The 20,974-nt window shown below is 40.0% G+C and overlaps 1 protein-coding gene across 1 annotated transcript in view; it reads left to right on the top strand.

The window, feature by feature from the left end:
- Positions 1-1,026: 1,026 nt before the first annotated feature.
- Positions 1,027-20,974, top strand: part of PTPN14 (protein tyrosine phosphatase non-receptor type 14) — a 253,978-nt gene continuing 234,030 nt past the window's right edge. The window contains exons 1-2 of the mRNA XM_043963036.1: positions 1,027-1,381; positions 10,968-11,020. The gene's annotated coding sequence lies outside the window, so the exon portion shown is untranslated. The remainder of the gene's footprint in view (positions 1,382-10,967; positions 11,021-20,974) is intronic.

Raw genomic sequence — 20,974 nt, 5'->3', positions numbered from 1 at the left:
TCTTTTATAGGCTGGGGGGGGGGTCGTCAAGGAGACTAGATCCCCGATGCTCTAAGACCATTCTGGCCGAAAGCCATTAAGCATGCTTAGGATACAAGGATCCCTTGTTTTGTCCTCGCTGCTCCCTTCGGTGTCAGATGCTCCTGGAAGCTTGTGCGTGGGGTGGACGAGCAGAGGGTCCCCTTAAAGGGGGGTGTATTTGGTCTCTCCCAGAGGGTTTGGTCAAGTCCCTCCTGTAGCTCCGCCCCTCAGGGACGGAGGTGGGCTTTTTTCCTGCCAGTACAACTGCTGCAGTGTTCTTCCGTCGGACTAGCTAGGGCATTCTTCTCGTTTCCATTCTCTAGCTCCTGACTCTTGGATGGTAGTTCACCTCGACCTCGTCTAACTATCCCTACCCTCCCTTCCCCCTCTTCAAAGCAAAATATTTAGAAGTCCCTGGACATCTACCGGCCCTGCAACAGGAGCTCCAGCAACCCCACATTCCACGGATTCCTGCTCTGTGACGTCCCCAAGGACGGAGCTCCTCGAGCTGAGCAGGGTTGCTTCGGCTAGGGAGCTCCAGCTCCGTGTTCCAAACACACATAAATACACACACACACACACACACACACACACACACACAGGCTCAGGCGCGCGCACAGAACCGCAAAGCCTACACCCTTGGGACTCCTCCTGGGGCCACATTCCATTCCGCCGCCCCCCGCCGCGAGCCCCTTTCCCTCCCTTCTTCCTCCCGGCACCCCAGTGCCTCTGAGCCCAGCCGTTTTGGGAGGGGGGGGGCGCCGTTGCCCCCGGCGCCTTCTTCCACTCCTCTCCCCCGAGCGGCCCCTTTCCTCCCCCCCCATCTCCTGCTTGCATTTCCTGCGGCTCTCTCTTGCTTAGCCCACGAAAGTCAGTGCAAACTTTTCCCTCCCGGGAGTGCAACGTGAGCAGATCTTGGGGCAGGTTGCCGTAACTTTTTATTTTTGCCTCCGCCCCGCCGCCCCCTCTTCCAACCTTCAGTTCTCCTGGGAGAGCAAACACAAAGTAGCTTCTAGCGGGCCCTCCCTCTCCCTCCCACCTCACCCCATCCTCTTGGGCCTTAAGCCTCGGGATCTCCCGGCCGCGGAACGAAACCCACACTGGATGACTAGGTTTCTCTTCTCACTCTCTTTCCCCCTTTCCTCCTCTTGTCCTTCCCTTTCCTTTCCTTCCTGGACTCTCCTCGCTTGATCGGAGCGGAAACCTCCCTCCCCTTTCTCCTCCTCCTCCAACTACTTCCCCCCTCCCCTTCCCAAAACAGCCACTGTAATAAATTCCTTGGGGAATTGGAGCTTCTGCCGCCGCCGACCTTTTCGTGGGGGACTCGGGACCTCTGTCCGGGGGGGACGTGTGCAAGCAGGTAAGTGTGGGGGTCCATAATACACACGCCCTGTTGGTCAAAGCTCGGAGTTCCGCCGTCCGTGCCTTTGCTTGGAGCCCCAGAGGGGCTTTTGGGAAGCTGGCTTTCAGCTCCGCCGCTGCTTTGCAGATGACTTTGGCAAACACTTCGAGAGCGAACTTGCGTTCTGACCGGCCACGGACCAGACGGACGGACGGACTGACTGACTGACGGACGCTCGCCCCCGCTGGTGCAGGAGTTGGCTGGCTAGAGAGACTACTCTCGTAGTCAAGGCGCAGAGCTTGCCTGGTGAGGGTTGGAGGTCACTAGGGGTCTGATCAACCGAAGCCTACCTCAATGCCTTTGAGTTTTAGGGAGAAGGGTTGCCTCTTGAAGATACCCACGTTGTTGGGGGAGGGGGGTAATGAGGGATTTAGAGCGTTCCCTTCCTCTGAGGGGAGGCAGCCTCCTCTGGTGGGACACCCCGCCTCCCAGCCCACTAAGGAGGACCCCGGTGGATAGAGAAGTTTCTTCCTGCCCCCTCACTAGGCCCCATGTTTGCCAACAGCTCTTTTCGGCCCCGTAGCCCATATCTATGAAATTTGGCTCGGCTCAAATTTGTTCTGGCCCACTTCTTCTCCCCTTCTAACTCCCCCCACCCCCAACCCCTGAACCGATTGAGGCTTAACAACTCCTTCCTGACTGGAAAAAGTTTGGTTTTTTTTGTTTTGTTTTGTTTTTTTAGGGGGGACACTTAGCAAGTGGCTTACTATTATTTTACCTGGAGGGAGCAGAAAGGTAAAATGTACTGTCCACCCAGCTTTCTGCCCCTTTTTCTGTTCGCCCCCTGTAAGGTGAGAAGTCAAGAAGGAAGCATGGGGTTCTTAGCTGTTGCCTTCAAGAAGGGACATCTGGTTCAGTAACCAAGGGTTCTTGTAACAGGGATCTTTGACAGTCTACTACTTTTTCCTCTTCTGATCAGTTTAGAAAATAAATTATGCTTCATACCCTTCAACCATCAGATACAAAAAAAGAACAAGGGCAGAATAAATTCAGGATCTAGTGACCACAGGAAAATTCAAGTCAAGTAGGGTCCGAGTTAATGGTTGGAGGTCAGTAGTAGCTTTTTTCTCCAATGGTAGAAATGAAGTAGGGCACAGGTTTGAATCAAACCCTAGAGAAGGGACTTTTATGCCCATGTGTCCTCAGGTGTGGAGAATCCTACTCTGGGCCCTAGGTTGTCAAGGGCTGCTCCACTGTTCAGAGGCAAAGGGTTAGTTGCACTATCCAGCCTTTCATTGTGGTCACCTTTGCTTATAGCGGTGAGGTTGCAGGCTCTAGCAACAGTCGGGCAGGCGGGACTTTGCTGCTGCTCATCCATTTTAGGAGTAAGCCCACCAACTGAGAGGTGGAAGTTAAATAGTTTGCCTATTTTGTGCAAGCAGCATAGAGATCAAAGAACTTGAGAATGTCTTTGCCTTTGTCATGCGTTGGTGAGAGTGAGTGCTTGTGTCAGTAATGTTCATTCTCTTATAAATCACTTAGAAATGCTCCGGTTATTGCTATAGTACAGCTATAAGAGCCACTTTCTGTTTCCTGCAACTTTATTAGGGATGGATGGATACGTGTAGGAAGTTGACCAGAATATGACAGCTTTTCATGCTTTAGCCTGATGTTATACTGTATAAGGTCCCTAATTTAGAAGTTCATTTTGGTATACATAGTGCAAGTGTCAACTTGTAGCCTGTTTTTAAACTGAGCTGCTCTTTGTAGGGCTGATATCATATGTCACCATATATAATGTGTATATGCGCTCATATTTACATGCACATCTTTATATGCATTCCACAAGGGGGGGGCTGGAGCTAAAAGACTTTCACAGGGTCATTGGGCTGGTAATTAGATGGAGTTAGCCACCGAATCTTGCTCTTTTTGCCTGTCAGACTAGTGCCCTTTCCTGTATAACATGTTGCTTTTATTAATAGCACTACTATGATTAGTACCTTAGTCTTCTGCATGGTGGTTGTGCCATGCTAGTGTCTGTGATTTTATTTCTACACATCAGGCATCTGACTGGGAAAAATATGTGGTTATTTCTTTCAAATAACCACTTGTGTTCATCTTTGCCTCTCCACCTGCTGGTGAAGATTCTCCTTGAAGGTGTATGATCTACCCTGGAGGAGTGGTGGGTGAAGACAAGTCATTCTAGCCAGTTATGCTTAAAGTAGACATTAAGTTTAGACAGACATTTCAGTTGCAGGCAGCAGCATGTAAATTAGCCAGGAATGGAAAGGCCTTTCAGTACACCAAAAAGAAAGCAGAAGTTTCCAGTGTCAAAAAGACTTATTTGGGGGCAGCTAGGTGGCGCAGTGGATAGAGCACCGGCCCTGGAGTCAGGAGGACCTGCGTTCAAATCTGGCTTCAGACACTTAACACTTGCTGGCCGTGTGACCCTGGGCAAGTCACTTAACCTCAATTGCCTTACTAAAAAAGAAATACTTATTTGCCTTGTGTAGGATGAGATACTGAGATGATTTCCTTATAGCTTTATTTTTTTTTTATTGGGATCCACATATTTTTGAATGAGAATAAAGATATTCAGCTGAATATTCAGGAGCTGGTTGTTAAGTTTATGGACTACCTGTGAAGCCTTCTGTTTCTTTTTGGTATAGGGAACCCCTGATGAGGAAGCTCCCTTTATCACTGCACAACAGTCTTGCTTTTCTACCCAGTTATAGTTTTCGTTTCTCAGTGCCCCCAAGCACAACTTGTATTTGTTGGTGGTGGATCTTGAACCCAGGTCTTCCTGATTGCACGGTTTGCTTTCTATTCCCAATACTACCTGCTTTTATCTTGTTTCTTTTCCTTCATCCACATTTTCCTTTATTATTTTAGTTTTGTCTGTAGGTATTCAACAAATAAAATGAATGCCAGAGCTTTCATCAACTGAGGAAGGGAAGAGAGACAGTTTGTTGTTCTGTTGTGTCCAATTCTTCATGACTGCATTTGGAGTTTTCTTGGCAAAGATACTGGAGTGGTTTGCCATTTCCTTCTCCAGCTCATTTTACCGATGAGGAAACTGAGGAAAACAGGTTGAAGTGACTTGCCCGGGCTCACATAGCTAGGCCAGCTTTGAACTCAGGAAGACAAGTCTTCCTGACTCCACACCTAACACTCTATCCAGGAATCAGGAAGACCTGAATCTTCTACTGAGCTGTATTGATTCTCTATTTGACTTATTGCTTCTTTATCAACTTCATCCAAACTTATGCAGAGCATGACCCTAGGAGGGTTCCTTATGTTTTTGAGAATCAATTATTGTTACAAAAACATTTTTGTGGTTGATTCCTTATTAGGACTGGGTTCACATACATGCCAACATACACATGCAGTCTGTTTTTTACTGGTTAGTCTATTCGCCCCAAGCTGTATAGGACATGGCAGTTGAGAGGTTTTGGCAGAGGTAAAGTCACTCAAAAGCCAAAATATAGCTTCTGAGAAGAAAGGCAGGAAGAAAGGAGCACATATTTTTTCTGCATGCTCCTCTCTCACTAGTGAACAAACATGTGATTTGTGCTGATGTAAAAGTCCCTTATGCCTCTGAGTAATGATATTTAGAGGAAAATTCCAATTTTGGCTTTTGGGAATGCATCTGCAAACCCTTAAGACCGAGACCTTAATAGCCTGGAAACATTCATGGAAGGCTCTTTTTTTGGAGATGTGGTTTCTTTCGTGTCCACGTGGATCATGGTATTTATCCTCTAACACAACTCAATGCTGACCCACCCACCCCACAGGTACCTTGTACTTAAGTGATGCTTTTCATCTGAGAAGCTGAGAAGTATTTGATAAACATTAACTCAGTGATCTTCGTACCTACCTCCTGGCAGGAGAGGATGTAAGAAGGAGTGCTTGACAGACCTGAGCAATGTCATAGGGCAGGTGGATATGTGTTCTTGATGTGGAAAAGAAGGTTCCAGTAAAGCACTAGAGTTACAGATCTGTGGGGTTAGAGGGAGGTCGGAATCTCAGGTGCTGGTACTGCTTTGAAGTGGTCAAAGGGAGAAAAACTTAGAAAATGCACGTTTGGCTTTGTTGGGTAGCAGGGGGACAGGAAAATAGCATCTTCTTCCTCTTCCTCACCCCTCACTTAATAATCATTCATATGTACCTATATAAGAATCTTCCCAACTGCCTTTCTGGTAGTTGCTGTCAAATGGCTTTTTGTAATAACAGTTCTTTATCACATTTTAAAATGCTTAAAGAACTTACACATTCACATTTCTTCTCAGCAGTCCCAATGGGATGATACACAAAGATATTATCCTCCTCCCCCCTTTTTTTTTAAATAGGTGAAGAAGTTAAGGCTCACCAATATTAAGTGACTTGCTCAAGGTCTGACAGCTAATAAGTTATAAAACCAGGACTGGAGTCCAAGTATTGCCTCTTACTCTTAGTTCATTGTTGTTTCTCAACAACATATTTCCTAAGTATACAGGCAACATTGATTTGGAATGCAGTTATTTTGGGGCTGTGGCGGGAGTGGAGAAGATGGTTAAATGTCTAAGTTATATTGTCAATAGCATGCTATTTAAAAAAATTTTTTTTCCTTTTAATCTGGTAGTCAGCTGGCTGCATTGGCTTGGTTTTATCTCATTGTCATCCAAAGAACTCTACTACACTTGCTTTAAAATTGTTCTCAAGAAGAAAAGACCAGTGTTATTATTATCACCCTTAACTAAGTCTTGGTGTTGATGTTAGTATTTTATATCTGTGTATTAGTGCAGTTAGTTAGAGCATACCTTGCACCCTAGTCATCTATCTTTACAGAGAGACTTTCTTCTCAACCTATAGCTCCAATAACTCAGCTATCCATCCACTAGATAGGTGATAGGTAGGTAGGTAGGTAAGTAGGTAGGTAGGTAGGTAGGTAGGTAGATAGGTAGATAGATAGATAGATAGATAGATAGATAGATAGATCGGTAGAGGATATATATGTATGTATATGTATATGTGTATACACATCCATGCCACTTGAGATCTGGAGAGAATGTAAAGGATGGCTTAATGTAAACTCATTACAAATGGAAAAGCAAGTTAAAGTCTAAATGGATGCCCAGGCACAGTTGTAATGTCTTGGGTGGTTGGTTTAAGTTGGTATCATTCATAAACGTCATTGGTTAAAGTTGGGTGCTTAGCACAGAGACACTGTAGACTCGAGTCTACACCATGCCTCTCAGTGATGTCAAAGCTGTCAAAAAAAAAAAAAACCCTTCTGTGTGTATTCCATAGCTAACCAACAGCCTACTTTTCTTAAGTCTTAAAGTGGATGATCGGAAGACTCTCAAGAGCATTATTTTCTTTTGTTATTTTATTGTATTTGGGGAGTTAGCTTGGGAATCTCATCCCTTCTCTGTTAGGGCATGGTAGAAATTCTACTTTTTTGCTGAAGAGGTTTGGAGAGCACTTTTGGTTGTCTAAGAGATGTTTAAGACCTCCCAAGCACTGATGTAGTTAACGGAGTACCTTGCATAACATTTATCAAACCTGGTTTGGAATTTGGTTCTTAGTAGTAGTGAAGCAAACTAGAAAAACCTCATAGTGGTTGATAACTAGACATGTCTGGAATATCCACATCAGATACTGTCGTCATTTATTAGCCATGTCATTTTGGTTTATCTGAGAAAAAATCTGATGTGTAGAAGCCATCTCCTGAAGTCAGTGATAATATGCTTTCTAATAAAAACCATACTTTACCCAGGAACTTTCAAAGCTTCAGAGACTCTGAACTTTAAAAACCTAGAACACTTTAGGAAATGAAAGGTGCCAGCCAGTAGAGACACATAGCAAAGACAGGGTTTAAGAAATAGGGACATTTGGCAGCAAGGACACAAAACCAATCTCCCCAGGTTTGGGCAGAACAATTGAAGACTGTTTTCTTTAAGTAACTCGTTTGCAGTTTTATATCATGTTCTGTAAAAGAGACCAAGGCAAAATTCCCACATATTTTCAAGGCCAACCATTGGGTAAACTAGGATAGGTTGAAAAACCAAAAAAGACAGCAGTCATGACACACCCCTAAATTGAGGCCGAACTTCCCAGCTGAAAACAGTTTGCAGGATTGCTGCAGGGGTACTTTGTAAAGCAAGTTTAATTCTTATGGGTAGAGAGAATTTGAATGTGATAGAAATGTAAGGGTGTAGTAACCTGTATCCAGCCTATGAGGTATGGCCAAGCCCTCTCTGTTTTGTTTAAGAAGGGTGTCTTCTGTAATCCAACTTGATTCTTCATCATGCAGACAGTCCTCTCATTTGTCAACAATTAAAGCTGTCACATACACAGCAACTTGATTATGCCACCTATATTATATGTAAAGTGCACTATCGATTCTGTGCACTTTTTTCATTTCCAAAATAAATGAGATGAACACAAAATTTTTTGCCATGAACATTTATTTGATATAGCAGAAAACAAATTTTGAGGACTTTGCCCCATTATTTATTACAGACCCAGAAGTAGAGGGGCTGGAAATAATATCTGAAACTTTGTCACAGTATGGATGGTTTTCTTAACTCAGTTCAGAATTTGTTTTCCAGACTTTTTCCTGCTCTGTTCACCTTGTTCCTGTTAGATTTTTTTTAGAGTGACATTTCATAGGCATTCTCTCTTGTTGATCCTGCAATCAATCTTCATTTTTCGTTTTTCTTGGGTTTGACTTCAAACATTGATAAATCCAGGCCAAGAGCAGGACTCCTTGATGTGAGGACACCCTATTAGTGTTATCAAAAGTAGTTGATTTAGGATGGAGTGACAATATATCCTTTCTTAGAAGGGGTTGGAGAGTTTATTTTTGCAGCAAATGTATCCAACTGCAAGGCTGTAATAGCCATAATGAAGGAGGATTATGCGGTATTATGTTTTATGGAGGGTGTGCTGGGCTGTTACCAGGGTCAGCTGTGACAGCTAGAGCTGGCAATTAGGTTTCATTTAAGGCTCCATGTGGCAATTAACATTGGCTTCTGCTAGGGAAATCCTGTGATCTATTAGGCATAATTTTTTCATTATACATTTTGTAAAATGTACTTTAAATGATGAAGATACCCATTTGTTAGATTTAAACCTATCTCCAAATTATCATTTGAAAACTGGAAGTGGCTTTTTTTGATTACCTGCATTTAAATCCATAGATTATGCTAACATTCTGGATGGAATATGTCTTTTAATTGAAAGAATTTTTACAAGGTCACACCAATTCATTGGTAGAGACATAATAATGGTTTAAATTAGTTGTGGAATATTATACAATTATGTGGTTTGACAAAAACTGTGTAACAAGTTTTATTTATATAATGGAAACCATACAAGTAATTGAACTATGTTATCAAAATATTTTCAATTATGTTCTTTAAAAGTATTGGTTTATCTAAAATGAATGAAAGACTGAAAAAAGATGATTGTGATAAGCACTGTTGTCGCTAAAAATATTTAATTTGTTCACTTAGGAACCAGGTATGTGTAATGACATTTGGGATTCCCTTATTCACTAACAATAAATGCAATTTAGACATTTTGCTTCTCTATCTATTTATGTATATTGTCATTTGCCTTGCTTAGGAGAATTTTTTTTTATTGTCATCATTATGGTGATGATCATTTTGGTCCAGACTTGTAATTTTTAGAAGTACTGGGAATTTTTGGTGTAGAAACTCCCTCCACTGACCAGCGACATCTCAGCAACTTAAAGTTTTACAAAGTTGCTAGAGGTACTGAGAGGGTAAGTGATTTGTGCATGGTCACAACAGCTAGTATGTGGCAGAGGCAGAATTAGAACTTAGCTATTTCTGATTCCAAGAATGGCTACTTCTCCACTATTCTATGCCATCCCTTTGAAGAATTACATACAAAAACATCTTATTATTCCAATTAAAATGCCATTATTTTGAAGAACTGAAAGTCAAACTGGTCCATTTCGGTAGTTCAGTGATATGTAATTTCATATGCTGTTTTGCTTTGCATCTTTTCTATAATTTAGGAAATGGTCTAAAATGATTATGGCTGAATAATTAATTTTCCTATGCCTAACCTGGTATTGTTAGCCTTTTTTCATTTATATAGGCAGCTAGATGGTGAAGTTGAGAGAGTGCTGGGCCTCAAGTCAGGAAGACTCATCTTCCAGAGTTCAAATGGCCTCAGACACTTGCTAGCTATGTGACCTTGGGCAAGTCACTTCATTCTGTTTGCTTCAGTCTCCTAATCTGCAAAAAGAGCTGGAGAAGGAAATGGTAAAACACTTCAATATTTTTGCCAAGAAAATGCCAAATGGGATTATGAAGAGTCAGATATGACCTGTGTGTGTGTGTGTGTGTGTGTGTGTGTGTGTGTATGTGTGTGTGTGTTGGGCCTGTACTTAAATCCTTCCAAGCCTGGTAGAACTTGAGTTCTGTGGACTCACGTTTTTCAGCAACTCAGGGTCATCTTTATACTAGCAGAACAGAGATTTAGTGGAAGGAAATAATATAGCTAAAATATATTATTTCTTATTCTGAATTTAATAAATAGCAAAAAAGAACATTTCATATGCAAGCTAATATAGAAAAAGGATTATATTTAAAATCGTGAATCTCTACTATATATAACTTGATTTTTTAAAAAAAGAAAATCTGAAAAAAAAAAGAAAGTCTTTATTATATCCAATATGTTAATTTCAGGGCTATTCTGTTTGTTTCCTTCTGAACTTGCTTTTGTTCTCTCCTGTGTTATTTTTAAAAGGACAAAACCATAAAAAAAGGGGCAGGGAATTCATTGCCTTATAAATCAATCCAAAAACTCAAACCCTGCTCAATGATACATAATGGAAATAAAGCATGTGGAATAGAATTATGATGCTGGGAAAAGATCTTAAAGATGATCAATTTCAGCCCTCCTCCTTTCATGAATGGAAAAGTAGTTTCCCAATTCATGAAGTAATTAAGCCTAAGGTTACATTGCTAATTGTGACAAGGCAAGACTTTTAATTAGTATGCCATAAAACCGTCTCTAGGTTATCCATTCAGTTTCAGTTTTCACCTTCATAGGAAACCTAGCACTGTATTAAATCTTGTGATTTATGAATTACCTGGCATTAAGAATACTTGATTGGTGACTTTTAGGAATTTATCTTAGTTCATAGATGTGATCATCTTGAAACAACAATGACAATAACAGGCTTACTCTGTGCCAGGTACTGTGCAGAGCATGCTCAAGTAGACTGTATTTTGATTTGCTTTGACAAAATTTTTTTTAAATCACTTATTGGCCAGTCTTCTTCTAGTGATGAGCTTATCTGCACTTTGCTGAGCTTGGATGATTGACATACAGCCAATTGCTTGGGCCTGTATTGAAGACCTTTTCCAATTTATTTAGAGCTGCCAGATCTTGTACTCTACTAGTATAGTTGTTAGGAACCCCAGCCCTGATGAGATAGTAAAGTAGGACTTCAGTGAAGCAATTTATTATTTTAATTAGATAAAAGTTAACCTTGGTAATAAGCATTAAACAAGTACATGCTCTGTATTCTAAAACCTAAAATGGAACCCTTGAATGAATGGATACTTTTCTTCATTTTTAGGAGAGAGAAGATACAACAAACTCAACAACAAAACCCTCATCTCAGGTACACAGGTACCAATCTTTTGCTATCATAGATGGTATTATGATTATACTAGGTGTTGCAAAAATCTTTTTGTAGTTTAAAGCTATTAAATTGTATAAAGGCTTTTGTGATGGGGCAATGAGGGTTAAGTGACTTGACTCGCCCAGGGTCACACAGCTAGTAAGTGTCAAGTGTCTGAGGCCAGATTTGAACTCATGTGCTCCTGACTCCAGGGCTGGAGCTCTATCCACTGTGCCACCTAGTTGCCCCAAGGACAGTTTGTATTTCAATGAACCTCTATCTGGTGATGTTTGATTTTCCATCTTGTGTGATTTTTATCCCTGTCCTTACATAAATCATCCATAGGAACATGGATAGGGTCTGAACCTATGCAACAGAGAGCTCCCTGCCTGTCATGTGTGGAGCTTTCTCTATGATACAAGTCAGCAAAAAATTATCCATAGCTTCTAGTATTAGAGAAATTGCTTAGAATGGAGGTATCAAATATTCATCTAGGGGCAGCTAGGTGGCACAGTGGATAAAGCCCAGGCCCTGGGTTCAGGAGGACCTGAGTTCAAATGTGACCTCAAACACTTGACACTTACTAGCTGTATTACCCTGGGCAAGTCACTTAACCTCATTTGCCTCACCAACAAAACAAACCCAACCCAACCAAACAAACAAACAAACAAACAAAACATTCCTCCAACCTGCACCCATTCCAAGTGTGCCCAGACCTAGATGAAACTGTAACTGGAAAATAGTTAACAAAATAAAAATACAATAGAACATAAAATATATTAACATGTCATTTTCCAAGTCAGCATGTGTCCATAGGGGCTCTTCATATATGGTTTCATGCCCTCCTCTTTCTCTCTGACTTTGCTGCCACTGACTTATAGCACTGATTTAAGTAGGGTCACCTTGTTAGGAAGTAGCAAAGTTGGGAGTTGAGCCCAGGTCTTCTTAGCTCTTGGTTGTTTTCTCTTCTCTGTTATACTGCCTCTCAAGTCTTCCATCAAGATCCTTTAATACTCTAGATCCATTCAAAAATACCATAGAAATCAGGGCAGCTAGGTAGCACAGTGGATAAAGCACCCACCCAGGATTCAGGAGGACCTGAGTTCAAATCCAGCCTCAGACACTTGAGACTTACTAGCTGTGTGACCCTGGGCAAGTCACTTAACCTTCTTTGTCCCACAAAAACAAAACAAAACAAACAAAAAGCACCATAGAGATCACTAGAGAGACCACTAGAGATCTCAGGCAGCTAGCTGTCAGCCTACCTCCTTTTCTAATCATATGTTTCCTTCATGATGTCTCTTATGCCACTTCTGGCAAATGAGTCATCTTTGCTTTGTGCTTTTCCCAAATTACATACAAAATTATATACAAAGATGGATTATTTGTATGGTGAAAAATTAACATTCAGAATAATGACCCTGAGATTCTCACTCATTAAATAAATATTTCTTTGTATTCAGGAAGCTCTGCTAAGGCCAAAAAATGTACTAATGCATATTATAGTGATATTTTCCCTGTTTTATGACCTTATTTATACAAAATAAAGCAGAGAGCCTGAAAGTCAGCCCCGACCCCCCCCCCAAAAAAAAACCCAGAAAAACAACCCTCAGCAGCCAAGACAGATTTTTGGCTAAGCCCATTAACTTTATAAAACTCTTGGATTTTCCTTTAAGTAGAGCCCTTCAAATCTTTATTTAAGTCTTTCCTGACTTAATTTGCATAAAACATTAACAATTTTTTTAAACTTAGTTTTCTAAGCCCCTAACAGATTTGGAAATAACAAATTAGGAAGTGGGAGAGAGGCTACTTTAGGCTGGCACTGGAGAAATGACAACTGATGAACCAACAATTTATAAAATCAAACTCCTGAACTTCCTGCCATCTACTTTGAAAGTAAGTTAATTAAACAAATAAATAAAAAACAAATAAACAAAGAAAGTGGATTCTCCTGATTTCCCTATTTTAGTTAAGGACATTGCTTTTCTTCTAGTTATTCAAGTCTGAAACCTCCAACCTTTCTGCCTTCTCCTCCTCCCCCATCTACTATATCAGATGTCAAACTCTCATGAATCTAGTTTTATAATGCTTCTCACATCCCTCCCCTCTATGTGATATCATACATATTTCAGTCCTTCTAGGACCTGAGATTTCATCAATGTAGTAATCTCTTCATAAAACAATGCAGACTGTAATTCTTTCAAGCCTTTTGAGTTGTTATAGCTGAAAAACTTCATCCCCTGGCTGCCAACCTTCAGTGAAGAGCCTTTTTAAAATGAACTTATCTGGGCCTCTGATAACAAACATGTCATTTGGTACATGGTCTGCATGGGCTTCAGAATCTTGTTAATGTTATATGGTGTGCTAGAATTTAATTTCATTACAGTTGGTTTTTGTTTTTGTTTTTTTAATGTGGGGCATTGAGGGTTAAATGACTTGCCCAGGGTCACACAGTTAAGTAAGTGTCAAGTGTCTGTGGCCAGATTTGAACTCAGGTCCTTGTGAATCTAGGGCCAGTGCCTTATCCACTGTACCCTACAGCTGTGCTGATGTTAACTTTATTAAGGGTTTACTGTGTGTAGGGCAATAAGAGGCTTTTTTTTTGTTTTGTTTTTGTTTTTGTTTTTTTTTTAAGAGGCTTTTTATATATGGATATAGTTGAGACAAGTTCCCTGTCCTTATGGAGTATACAATCTAGAAGGGAGTAAAAACAACTCCCAAACCTACCACTCATAACTCTACTATACAATATTACAGAATCACATAATGGCAGTGTGCTGTTTGAGTTCTGGAGTGAGGTGGCAGGGAAGGTAATTACTGGCTGGGATTGCCAAAGGTTTGGTGGAATTGGTGGAATTTTAAATGAACCTTAAACAACAGATAGGAATTCTGTGGGTGAAGAGGGAAAGGACCACAGTCTAGGTTCAGGAACCATTGTGAAGAAAAACACCTTAGCAAGGATATATTTGGGGGCCAGTGAACAGCCCTTTGACAAGTGTAATATATAATAAAAATGGGAAGAGAGAGTGTGCAAGATGGTGGAGGGTCTTGGATAGCAGAGAAAGGCATTTGAACACCATTTGAGAGGAAGGCAGAAATTCCAGAAGTTTCTTGAATAAAGCAATTAGGGAGATCATTTTGGTCATGATCTGGAGAGTGGATGGTGACTGAGAGAGTGAAGGTAGGTGCAACTTGTCTGGAAGCTGTGGCAGTGATAATGTAGTTGTTGAAGTGATAGCCTACTGATAATGGGGGGAGGGCAGTGGGAACAAAGAGGAGGAGTGGATATGGGAGACATTGCTGACTTGTTATTGATAGGGCGTGGTAATTGGATATGAGAGGTGAGAGAGAAGAAAGAATCAAAGATAATCTCAAGATTTACCCATGGGAGGCTAGATAAGTAGTATAACTACTGCAGAAATGGTAAAATCAGGAAAAGGCAGAGGTTTAGGGGGAAATGGTGGACAGGGCACAGAAACTTAAAGCTATTCATTTATTTTTAATCTTTAAAAAGGTTTTGTTTTGATACAATAGACACTCCCCAAACAAATGCCCCCCCTCGCCATGTATTCCCTTTCATGTTGCTTTTTCACTTTTGTAACATTTCCCAGTTGTTAACAGGAAGGGCATGTGTTTTAATTTGATAGTAAGCTATCAACATTGTTGTATTTGATTGGAATTTTGTTGCCTCAGGGTTAACTCGATTTCCATTTATGTTAGTCACTGTGTATTTTCTTTTTCTGTCTGCATTTTTAACTTTACATCATCTCTAATTTTTTTACATTTGTCATGTGACATTACATTTCATATACCATAGTTCAGCTGTTCCTTAATCACTGGGAATATGGTTTGTTTCCAACTTTTTAAACATTATCGATAATGTTGTTATAACTATTTTGTAAATAAGGGTCTTTTCTTGCTTTACTATACCTCTTTTGGGGGTATAATCTTAGTAGTGGGATCTCAGGGTCAAAATATATAATTTGGTATAATATAATATATTGTAATATATAATATTATATATATGTATCCATATATAATGTATAATTCTTGAAAAATTCCAAATTGTTTTCCAGATTGGTTGAACTAATTCATATAGTTCCCTTAGCAATGAGCTATTATGATTCTTTTCTTCCAGTTTCTTTAACAATGAATTCTTTTTTGCTCATTTAAAAATTAACTTTGTTAATTTGATGGATACGAGAGGAGACCTCAGGGTTGCTTTAAAGTCTGGGAAATTTTAGTGTCTGGCCAAACAGTCGTAACTATACATTCTGAGGATATCACTTTTGCTATATACTGTGATAATCAATGATGATAATAATGGCCCCAAGTCACTGCAGTAAGATTACATTCTCTTTAGTGGTGCAACAGTGTAAAAAAGCAGGGACTCAACACATTAGAGAGATTTGCATCTAAGATGGTTATAATAAGGGTAAAATGTTTTTGGTGTCTTAAAGGGACAAAACCAACTACCTGGGAAGCTCAGCTCTCTAGAATGTTGAATTTTCTAAGTGTGTTAATTTTGTGGTTTTGCTGTAGAAAGGTTTTCAGTAATCAAGGTTGAAGTAACATGGTTTCGTTTAATCAGAACATTTAATTCAGGGCTTCTTAAACTTTTCCCATTCATGACTCCTTTTCACCTGAGCAATTTTTATGCGAACCCTGGTATATGTATGTAAAATAGGTATATATACCCTGTTACAGTTGCCAGATTTTTCATGATCCCCACATTGAGCCACAGCTTAAGGAGTTTTGGTCTAGATGACCTTTGAGATCACTTCCAGTTCTAAATCTCTGATACTGTGATCAGTGTTTTTATTCTTTTATAAAACTCTTAAGTTTTATGAGAGAACTCATCTAAACTTTGTATCTTTCCTAACCCCTGCCGAGCACAGTGCTATGTATTCAGCAGGCACTTAAAAATGCTAGTGGAGGGGGCAGCTAGGTGGCGAAGTGGATAGAGCAATAGTCCTGGAGTCGGGAGTACCTAAGTTCAAATCTGGCCTCAGACACTTAACACTTACTAGCTGTGTGACCCTGGGCAAGTCACTTAACCCCAGTTGCCTAGCTAAAAAAAAAAATGCTAGTGGAGTAAATAAATACTCAATTGAAATTTTACTGTAAGCCATACAAAAAGGGTCCAGGTAGAGTGAAATTGTGAGGCAGCATGGAGAACATGAACTCGGAAAGACCTGGAGTTCAGGTCTTGCCTTTGACATATAAATACCAGTTGTTTGACCTTGGCCAAGTCATTTTAATTTCTGGGTGCCCTCAGCAATTCTCTAAGATTGTTAGTTATGGATGAGTTACAGATCTGCCTGTGTGTAGTTCCCTTACACTTCCCTTTCTATTCTATTCTCTGTTCTGAAGCTTATACTTATTAGCATTTTCTGTCTCAGGTGTCAAGTACTTGGATGTTGAGGAATGTACTTTTATTTAGTAATTCTTTGTATATATCACTTAGTATAGTGACATTCTGATTAATAGCGTAGTGACGGCTGATTAATAAATTTCTTTTGATGGTGGTGGTGAAGAACTATGTTTCATAGCTTTACAAAATGAGAAGGTAATTTGTGTTCATTTTCTTTTTGTATTTGAACCAACATGTTAGAAACCCTTAATCTCTTTAAGCTCTGACTCTATGTTGAAACTGAAATGTAAAGTGAACGAAAGTCAACAGAATACTTCAAGCCCCATGCTAGCCTTTCCTTTTCCTTAGCAAATTAAAAGAGGGAAAAAATTGCAATCTTTTAAGCTAAGTTTAGCTTTAAAAAAAATTCAAGATTCCGCCTTTTGAAAGAATATACAGCACTTATATTCAGAAATTAATGTTAGGTGCTTAGATAATCTATCCCGTTTTTCCCCTATGAAAGATCAGAAGTGAGGGCAGCTAGGTGGCACAGTGGATAAAGCACCAGCCCTGGATTCAGGAGGACCTGAGTTCAAATCTGGCCTCAGACACTTGACACTTACTAGTTATATGACCCTGGGCAAGTCACTTAACCCTCATTTCTGCCCCCCCCCCCCAAAAAAAAAGAAAGAAAAAGAAAAAGAAAGATCAGAACTGTGAGATAGAAGGAAAATTATTCCCAGTGTCGATCCTCCTTAGTGTGGCATAGGGGAAAGAGTTGATAGTTTTGGAAACCTGTCCCTGCTACTTATTCTTTATTACCTGTGTGATCTTGGGCAAGTGATTTTTATCTCCTTGGGCCCCTTTTTTCTCATCTCCAAAATAAGAAGATTGAACTAAAAATGATCTTGTCAGTTCTATAGGCAGCAGTCAAGTGATTGATCCAGTTATCATATAAATAAAATTATGCATTATACTTTTGGGGATCATTTCTATCTTTTGTTTGGTGATAAACTCTTTCATTACCCATAAATCTGACAAATTTTTTTTTCATGTTCTCCTAATTTGCTTATGATATCACCCTTTATGTCTAAATTTCATACCCATTTTGACCCTATCTTGGTATACCATGTTAGATGTTGGTTTATGTCTAGTTTCTGTCAGACTGCTTTCCAGTTTTCCCAGCAATTTTTGTCATATAGTGATTTTTTTGGTCCCCAAACTTGGATCTTTGGGTTTATCAGATTACTACCGTTATTATCTCTATAAATTGTGTACCTAATCTATTCCACTGATCAACTGCTCTATTTCTTAGCCAGTATCAAATTGTTTGATGATTGCTTTGTAACATAGTTTGAAATCTGGTGTTGCTAGGTTGCCTTCCTTCACATTTTAAAAAAATTTCACTTGATATTCTTTTTTTTTATCCTGAACTTAAGAAATAAAACAAGCATTTCCATAACAAAGCAGAAAAAAAGGATTGCACATGCAGCTGCAACTCTATTTTGTACAGCTTGATTTTCCTTTTAACTATGTAATAAAGTTATCATGTAACTTTCTTTGTTTTCTTTCTCTCCCTCTCTCCAATCCTAATAATGGCTACCATTAAACTCAAATATGTACATATATCTAATATTCTATATGTTCCTCTGTTTCTCAGTTCTTTCTCTGGATGCAGATAGCATCTTCCTTTGTGGGTCCTTTGTAGTTAATTTGGGTGTTTATAATGGTCAAAATGACTTTGTCACTCAAGGCTGTTCTTAAAACAATATAGCCATTACTCTATACAATATTCTCTTGGTTCTGCTCATTTTACTCCTCATTATTTTGTGCAAGACTTTCCATCTTTTTAAAAAATCATTGAGCTTATTACTTCTTATAGCGGAGGGGTATTCCATCATGATCATATACCACATTCCCTTCATATTATTGACCTTTATCCAATTACATTTTTTTTGTGTGTGTGAGGCAATTGGGGTTAAGTGACTTGCCCAGGGTCACACAGCTAGTAAGTGTTAAGTATCTGAGGTCAGATTTGAACTCAGGTCCTCCTGAATCCAGGGCCGGTGCTTTATCCACTGTGCCACCTAGCTGCCCCTCCAATTACATTTTTTAAAAAAGTGAGGCAATTAGGGTTAAGTGACTTGCCCAGGGTCACACAGCTAGTAAGTGTTAAGTGTCTGAGGCCAGATTTGAACTCAGGTCCTCCTGAATCCAGGGCCGGTGCTTTATCCACTGTGCCACCTAGCTGCCCCTCCAATTACATTTTTTTTTAAAAGTGAGGCAATTGGGGTTAAGTGACTTGCCCAGGGTCACACAGCTAGTAAGTGTTAAGTGTCTGAGGCCAGATTTGAACTCAGGTCCTCCTGACTCCAGGGCTGGTGCTCTATCCACTGCACCACCTAGCTGCCCCTCCAATTACATTTTAATCTGCTTCCAGTGTCACTCACGAGTTTTGCCCTCATGAGTTTGGCACCTTTGGTCAAAACTATGATACATGTGTAGTTCAGTGGACAACCCTTAGAACCAATTCATCAATATGCTTGTCTTCAACAGCGAGGACAAAGAATGAATGGACTGGGCCTAGAATTTATTGGGAGGAGATGGCCTGGATTGCCAAAGGGATATTGCATGGTATTTTTAATGACCCCCAAACTTCTCAATGAAAAAAACCCCATATTGATGTCTAATGGCCATGAATCAGAGGATAGCACAAAGGCTTAAGGTTGTTTATAAAATTTGCCTTGTCCAAGGACATAGAGAATTCCCTCTGCACCAATAGTATCTTTTTTTTTTTTGCAGGGCAATGGGGGTTAAGTGACTTGCCCAGGATCACACAGCTAGTAAGTGTCAAGTGTCTGAGGCCGGATTTGAACTCAGGTACTCCTGAATCCAGGGCCGGTGCTTTATCCACTGTGCTATCTAGCCGGCCCCTGCACCAATAGTATCTTAAGAGCTCCAGCACAATCTTTGTCAAGCAGAGGCAGTTTAGTTAGGTATAACCTCTAAGGGTTCTGGTTCTGCCTCCTTCACTGACCCATTGTGTTACCATTGGCAAGATGCTTGACCTCTGAGTGCCTCACATTTTCTTCATCTATAAATCATGAGGAAGAAATGGGGGAGGCATATAAAGAGACTAATGTGAATGCACAAAGGCCTTCATGATGAGATCAAAACCGAAAAGAATATAAAAGGGGGGGAGCTTAGGGGCACATTACTGAAGATGATCACAAAAGAATTGGATGTATCTGTAAGATTAGCTTCAGGAACACTAAAGCTCAGAATGAGCTGAGGCTTGAAAAAATGCAAAGGACAATAAAGATAGCTTTTTTTTAAAAAAAATCTATATTTAAACAAGAAGAACAAGGAAGAGTGAGGCCTGATGCTTGGGGCAGATGGTGTTAATATTAGACAAGAGAAAAAACTTCTGTGTCTTCTATGAAAAAGAATTATTTTCAAATTGGAGAGAGTAAAACAAATAAGTTAAAAAAGAAGGATTTAAATTCCAGGACTGGTGAAAAGATAGTAAGACACCTAAATTCTCTTAATGACAACAATACTAATAGCTAGCATTTCTATAGTGCTTTAAAGTTTGCAAAGCATTTTATATATTAGCTCATTTAATCCTCATAACAACTCTGAGATAGATTTATTGTTATCCCCATTTTAAAGATGAGGAAACTGAAACAGAAAAGTTAAGTGATGTTCCCAGGGTCACATAGCTAACTAAGTAAGTGTTTGAAGAAGTATTTGAACTCAGGTCTTTTTGACTACAAATAGAGAGCTCTGTCCACTTTATTGCTTAAGATTGTAAGGTTATAAAATAAATTGCAAATGAATTTTTTGAACTTGGACTAGAAGAAAATATGTGGATTTATAACTGCTAGAATAAAAGTGGTAGGGACAAGAATAAGTAACATGGAGTAGGAGAAAGAATGCAGAACTTGGATTTAGGAAGTCCTGGGTTTTAATATTTCCATAGATACTTAGTAGCTGTGTAACAGTGGCAACTGGAGCCTCCTTAAACTGGCTCAAGAGCTCAGATCATTAAACTTTCAGGGGAACCATTTACATATTGGAAACTGGGCAAAAGCTACAAATCAGGGCTTGATTTATTGTTGTCAATTTTCTAGACTTAAAGTGATGGAGACCGTATTAATAATAAAGATTAAATTTAAAAGTGAGCAAATTTCCCCCCAGAACCATTTTTATGTTTGTTTTTTTGCAGGACAATGAGGGTTAAGTGACTTGCCCAGGGTCACACAGCTAGTGTCAAGTGTCTGAGGTCAAATTTGAATTTAGGTCCTCCTGATTCCAGGGCTGGTGCTTTATCCGCTGCTCCACCTAGCTGCCCCCAGAACCATTTTGTTTTTAATGAGGCAATTGGGGTTAAGTGACTTGCCCAGGGTCACACAGCTAGTAAATGTTAAGTATCTGAGGCTGGATTTGAACTCAGGTACTCCTGACTCTAGGGCTGGTGCTCTATCCCTGCCCCCCAGAACCATTTTTAAACAATTACCAGCAACATCCCCTAACCCCACTCCCCCAGCAACTCCCTCCCTACCCCATGGGATTCTTGGCACTTATTTAACCTTGCTTATGGCCTTAT

This window comes from Dromiciops gliroides, chromosome 4 (genome assembly GCF_019393635.1).
Source record: "Dromiciops gliroides isolate mDroGli1 chromosome 4, mDroGli1.pri, whole genome shotgun sequence".
Lineage (NCBI taxonomy): Eukaryota > Metazoa > Chordata > Mammalia > Microbiotheria > Microbiotheriidae > Dromiciops > Dromiciops gliroides.
The sequence above is the reverse complement of the archived record's forward strand: the minus strand, read 5'-3'. Positions and strand labels throughout refer to the sequence as shown.